Source organism: Egretta garzetta, unplaced genomic scaffold (assembly GCF_000687185.1).
Source record: "Egretta garzetta isolate BGI_Z169 unplaced genomic scaffold, ASM68718v1 scaffold287, whole genome shotgun sequence".
Taxonomy (NCBI): Eukaryota; Metazoa; Chordata; class Aves; order Pelecaniformes; family Ardeidae; genus Egretta; species Egretta garzetta.
In genome coordinates, this window is record NW_009260435.1 from 9,951,708 (window position 1) to 9,958,762 (window position 7,055).

Below are 7,055 nucleotides of genomic sequence, written 5' to 3' on the forward strand. Positions count from 1 at the left end.
GGATTCTAGATATGAGATTTCAGATAAACCAAAAATATCTCTGGGACAGATTCTTGCTGGGGTAGCATGCAACAGTTACACAGGTTGTCTGGTTCTCTGGTCATGATAGAGGAAAATCTGGCTGTTACTTTGTACTGAGGATGAGGAGTCCTGTAGCTGTATTGGTTGTGAGCAGAGTTTGTCTTCAATTAAAAACATAAAATTATTAGACACATTGTGGCTGTTATTTCACTTGTTCTCAATGCATGCTTTACCACATCACTGTAGTACTTGGGGACAGCCAAAAATTTAAGAAACAATGTTTCTTAGCAATATGTACCAATGGGGTCAGGCAATTGCAAGACCTGCCCAGCACTCCAAAGATCAGGGTCTCTGGGAAGTGCAGGATCTGACGGTTGGGTATTAAAATTCCTGCTCTTACTTTACTAACTCTGGAGGAAAGCTGGACCCCAACTCTAAATCATGGCTTTGAGCAACCTGCTACTGTTTTGACAGCAGTTATGTCAAATGTCCAAAACTGATGCCAAGAGATAATCTGTTCTCTGATAAATGTGCATTTATGCAGACATGGGCAGAAAAAGGTCAGAGTCTAGTATCGTGCAGAGGTTTCTCCAAGGCAGGCTCTGCCCTGGCCACACCAAGGGCTCTCTGAGCTCCCTTAAGTGGGTGCTGCTGCTGCTGCTTCTTCCTGAAGGCTGTCGAGCTCTCTCAGCCAGGCCCAGCCTTGCCAGCACTGGGGCTTCTGCTGAGCCTGGGCAATACTTGGCATCTCCACCTGTAGGACTAATCTTGTCTTTGTGCAATCGAGCAACAAAACTTTTCATCACCATCTGCAGAGCATAATTTATCCCTGAAAGCACAAACAAATATAAATACATGATGTGCAGGTTGCAGTATTTCCCCAAGACTGCTCTATAACTGCTTACACCTGACAAACCCTGCTCCTCCTCAGTGGATGCGCTAACCCTGGTGGAGCCAGTGCCCAGGGCTGAGGCTGTGCCCCACCTGTGGGCAATGGCCACAGCGTCCCCTGCCTGGCAAAGAGCACTGGGCAAGCAGGAGGGAGTCAGCCTCAGTGCAGCGCTGACCCTCACTACTGCGGCCAGACCTACCCAAAAATGCTGCCACCTCCTTCAATTGTGGTGAAACACTGGCTCTTACTTGAAAGTTTTCATTTCTGTCTGTTCAAGAACATGCTTATCAATGATTCTTCTCTTTAGTTCAAGAATTCTGCTTCTGTTTTACTTGTATTTTAATGTCATGCTTTCTCCTGCAGAAACACCTTGCTTCTCTCTGATAAATAACTGTATCCAAGCAAAGATTTTGTCATGCCACTTTTCCCCCTTTTCCAGAACGGCAGGACATACAGCATGCTGTCACGGCAGACATAGTATGTATAAGGAATTAAAATGCAGTGCCTAGTTATGTTTGTCCACTCTGGCTCTCAGGGTGCATGCATGTGTGCAGGCGTCTGTAGAGGCAGCCAGGGCACTGGCAGCAGCAGCGCGGCCTGTCCCTTTAAGTCTGGCTGGTGTATTTTTAGAAAGCATAAATAGGCTGCATTCTCCCACTTGCTCACTATCCAAGGCATAAAAAGGAAGGGCTTTCTGCTTTCTTCAAGTCTCCTTCCCCTGCTGGCACCATATAAGTCTGTCTTTTAAGCAGTATAGGTCCGCTGCTGCTTTTTTTTTTTTTTTTTTTTTTTTTTTTTTTTATTGAGAAGCTGCAGAACTCTAACCGGTGGTTCAATAAATTGTATTACATCCCCTTCGTACTGAATGCCCTACAAGCTTTGGCTTTCCATGTGTAATTGCAAGCTGTTATTAGCCCAGAGCTTTGTCCGTTACTGTGCCACACTATTGCTGAGCGGTCAATTTTTTTCCCCTGCCATTTCCTTTGCTCACACCATGCTGACCACGTTGGCCAGGGGCTGCCCGAGGTTTATAGTGCAGCATTGATTTTTCTTTTCTCTCAATACTGACAGAATCATAGATCCAAGGCAAATAAAGAAATGCATTCTGTGGTGATGAAATGTCTTTCGTTCGGCCTGGATTGAATCAAAGGCCATCACAGAAATGTTCTACTCTAAAATGCTAGTGAAGCTTAAGGCATTGTTGGAAAATGAATTTTCCATTTTCTTAGCTGTAATTTGGATTCTCAAATCACTGTGCTAAAAATAATCAGATAAAATTGAATATAGACTACAAGCCTATGTAAAATGTTATTTGTTAGGTTTTGCAAGCTTCTGCTGCTGATATGAAAGGAATCTGGCAATAGATCAGAAAAGTAATTGCTTAGGTGTATTTCTAGTAAGTATGTTGCATTACTCTGAATACCAAGGTATAAGATGACTACTTTGTAATTCATATAAACCACAGTAAATAACCAAATCATAAGGATACATTTTGCATATCTACTGGAAGGAGAAATTTCTAGTAAAAAAAAAAAATCATTACCTTATATCACCCACATCTCAGTGATAAGTATTTCTGCTTTTTGTCTGGGCACGTCAAAGAACTTTTTTGGATGGGCGAGTGTCATTATCTCTGTTATACCGTTGGAGAAATAGAAGCAAAAAGAGTCTGTGGGGACAGAGTAAAGTCACACAGTGAATCTCTAGCAGGGTCTGGAAGAGAACTTTGACCATCAGAAGCTTAAGACCATTTTCATTGCAAAATAAAAATAGCCATGATTTTCATGGCACATGTGGGAAGGGGTCAGTCCATATGATGCTGTCACCATCACAGGCTGTTAGAGACCAGAGGTGGCCCTGGTTTGCATGGGTGGCTGCGCTGACGTGGGACTTCAGCTGCCCGTAGAAAGGGAGCACCTTTACTAATTTTTAGGCAAATGTCACTTCTCATAACACAGAGCCAGCTTTGTAACCCAGACCTGTCATCTTGGAAAACAGGAGACAGAACCACGTGTTAAAGATTTCCCCATATTCTGGGGGGTTTGTTTTGGTTTTTTTCTTCCCATCCCCCCCTATTATCAAGACTCATGACTTAACACCTGGTGTATGTGACTATTAGAAATTTAACCCAACTTGACATCAAGGACATCAATCCTTTCTTCCTTGAAAAACAAGTAAATTGTGCAGAAAGACTGAGCAGAGGATCCTTGTGTTCTCTCCCTCGCAGGATATGGGGCAGTTCCCTCTGTGGCCCTGCAAAGGTAAAGCCCCTGACTTCTACAGGGTCCCAGGGTAAGTGTTACTTGGCCTGGCAATCCAAAATGTCCTCTGACACCACACATCAGGAAGACCACACGCATTTTAGTGAAGAGCTGTCGCAAAAAAAAAAAAAAGAGAGAGCAGAAAAAGTACTCAGGTGATAGAAAGACTGCAGTATATATAAATGAAAATAACAGATGGATTCAGAAAATTCAAACTACAAATTGAAAAAATAAACGTATTTGAATGTAGCCCTTGGGCAACATTGCATTAATTCCCTAGCTTTGGACCTTCCTTTTTTCTCCTTTCTTAATGACTATACATCCCATATCAATATGCACTGTTTACAGCTATTCCTTCAGCATCACATTTGTGGCAATGTGGAACACGTCTTCAAACTGCATGACAAATCAGATTTATTTTTCTTCACTGATGATTCAAAAAGAATTATAACAAAAACTTAAAACATTTTTGGGGTCAAATTCAGTGTCTTATTCAAACTGAAATTGTTCTGAACATTATTTTTTTTAATCAAAAGACCATTAAGAAAAGTAAAATAAGTTAAAATAGAATAGCTGTCAAATTTTAAAAACTATCCTCCAAAAAGGTTACAATGTGACTGAATCTACATTATCCACTGTAAAAGACTTCATTGTACAAAGTGCTACGTGGCGTTCATTTGTAGTTTTTAAGAACACTCCACAGTGGAAACAAAATCAGGGTTAACCCCCTCCCGTTTGTCTTCCCAATTTGATTCTCCCCTAAGGTTCAGAAATGCTTGAGAAATCCATTACTTTCTCCCATTTAGCCCCACTCCAGCCTCATTCAGTAGTATGTAAAACTATAGCAAAGAAGGCTCTGCAAGTTGACCCTAAATCAGGTGCAAACTGACTCAAATCCTGGAAAATGTAGACCTGTCTAATGATCCTCTGCACTGGATCTGCAATGATTTTCAGCTCTTGCACCTGCCACAGATATCATTATACAGTCGTCATAACCGTTCCCTTTTAGGTAAACCTTTTTTGGACCAATTAACTCAGATCTTTTGCTTTCTGGTGTTCCCGATGCAAATAAAGATAGATCTCAGTGTAACCAAAATGAGGGACTGCTATTTAGGTGTGTTGAAACCTTCAAAATTCACTCGCCAGGATTTTTTACAGCAGCAGATTTGGGTTGAGTTTTAAATTCAGATTCAGAGATTGTATTTGGACAATATGTCCATTAGGAGTTGGACCAAGTGAGGAGTGGACGTTTGCCAGTGCTGGTAAACAATCCACCAAGCACAGAGAGCAACACTCCTCAAAGGTACTGTGGGTACGGTTGTACAAGGTAGGGATGAAATTAAGATGTGTGTAAAATTAGGAACACAGGTGCCCCTCTGCCTCTGTCTATTGCTTTATGGATTTGCAACATCACTTATGGCTAAAATCCAGCCATTGCTCTTTACAGGCTACGGTCAGGAATCTCCATTCTAAATCCTAGGGAAGGGGAAAGCGAGGAGAATCTCCAAACAGGATTAGTGTCAGGGAATGCAAGCATGATGAATACTTCCACATATTACCAAATTGTATATAATAGCCTAAGTATGTAGGAAATCATTGTCAGGGGAAAAAGGCCATTAATTGGATCATATATGAATTGTGATGTTTTCTTAATGTCTCAGCTGGTGAATAAGTGCTTGTTGACTAGCGCACAATCTCTGTGTTTTTATCAAATGCCCATACTAGCAAGCAGCTATGATAATTAATTTTTAAGGGAGATGAAAAAGATCAGCTATGCTTGCAGTCCCAAATGGACGTCTTTTCTCTGATCCACGGGATCCACAGCTTTGAGCGTAACAAGCAAACATGGTTGAATAAGCAAAGGAAACTAGAGTGGCATAAATGCAAAGCAGCTCCATCGTACTCAGCAGTTTAGTGGGAAGCACTGTTCTGCACTCCTTGCTCTGCTCAGCCAGGAACAGCTTTTGGTTTGAAAGGAAAAAAAGGAAAAAAGAAGATAAAATTTGTGTGGCAGTAAAAAAAGAATATTAGTAATAATGATTCCAGTTCTACTGTGGAAACAGTGGAGATCTTACAGGACCGGTCAGCTTTGGTTGGTCTGAGGGCCAACTGCATGACTGAGTTTGGAGCTAGCTTCTGCAGGAGGCACCTAAGCAGGAGCACAGGGCCAGAGCAGCATTGCAGCTGAGTGCAGGCTCGGTTTGACCATCTAGTTCGCACTCTTGGTTAAAAACATGTAACTGTGGGCTTGATTTTTGAGATCTCCCGACCTCTGAAATCTGCTGAAGTGAAGGCAGTCAGGTACCCGCTGCTTTCAGAGGCTGTGGGCCAAGCTGCTCACCAGGCAAGGGGCGTCCAGTTGTGTATTGCCCTGCTCTGTCACAGAGCTCTGTGCTGATATCTGCCTTAGGTGATTTCATGACCTGCAAATTTGGCCTGCAAAAACAGTGGCAGCAGCAGAAAGTCTTTATGTGTATGGCAGAACAGGAAGTTGTTCAATTTGGGAAGCACTTCCTCTGGGAAAAAACATTGTATGTATAAGGCCCAGCTCCCTTTTGAGGAGCTCATCTTCCTCAACCCCTTTGAATGTCATCTTTCAGCAAAAGATCAATGAGGATTCCTTGGCATATTCGTGTTGCTTAGCAGTCATCACCCTACAAGTATTGAACCTGTCTGGTGGACCTGATCCTTTTGGGGATCCTGATCCTTTCCTGTGTAGATGTCCCCCCCGCAAAGATGCTCAGTGCCTTCAGCCCTCCCTGGGTTGAAGCACCCCTCGACACCTTGCCAGCCCAATAGATGCACGCTTTGAACAGCTGCATCGAATTTGCATAAAACACAGAAAAGTAGCAAAATTATGATGTTCATTGGGATGTTCTGTCTAAATTGAGACTTTTAAGCACTAATAATAATTAACTACTTTCTTAGCAACGAAAAAGTCTTAAATGCCTATTTACTTAACAGTCCCCTAGGGTGCCTTTGTTCTGAATGGGCTAAAAAAATCTTAGCTGCAAAATAAGCAGGCGATTCCAATCAATAGAGCCAGAGGACTATATTGATTACCAGAACTCCATTCTTTAGTCATTAACCCTGTGAATTCTTTACAAAAGCTGTACAGGACAATTCCTAACCACTACACCGTTTGAGGAGTCATTCAGATATTTGAATGTCATTAAACTTTCATAGCTTGTTTACAGCCCCTTCAGCCTCGCCTGAAGGATTGTGCTCCAAGACTCCCCACCACACAGCCACGCTCTGCCCAGCTGAACTGACAAACAGCATTAATCAAGCCTGGAAATTTCCTCTGCAGATATGTTTTTCTTGTTGGTTATTGTTAATATTGCTACAGAGCAGGGAGAGAGATCATTGAAGGAGTGAAATAATATTCTTAATTTTTCTGCATTTCAGCTCCAAGCTGGAATGCTCCAGCTGGTGATAAACATGCCTTTTACTCATTCCTTGTATGGAAAACCATCCATGCACCCTGTCGGTCCCTATCTCCATGCTGGATATCCCATGGCTCCATGTGTGGACGGGAGGGGAATGATACAGAGTGGGACAGTGGGGAGGGAAGGAAGCAGTGAGATGAGGTGGGAGGAGGAGGAAGTGATGCTGGGAGAGCTCATCAGGTCTCTCCACCTCCTTCCCCTCGCTGGGTCCTGTGGGACCTGCCCCCATGACACCTCCCTCTCAGCAGTCCCATATTTAAGAGAAGATTCTCGCGTTTCAGGTTAAGAAAGTTCATGACACACAGTAATGGCTCTAAATGATAAATTGAATCACACAGACAACAATTGAATAGAAGCAGCACAAATGAGCCAAACGCCAGCAATTTAAGGGGATGCTGAAGGAACTCCCAGCCATCACAGGTCCACTGCAAA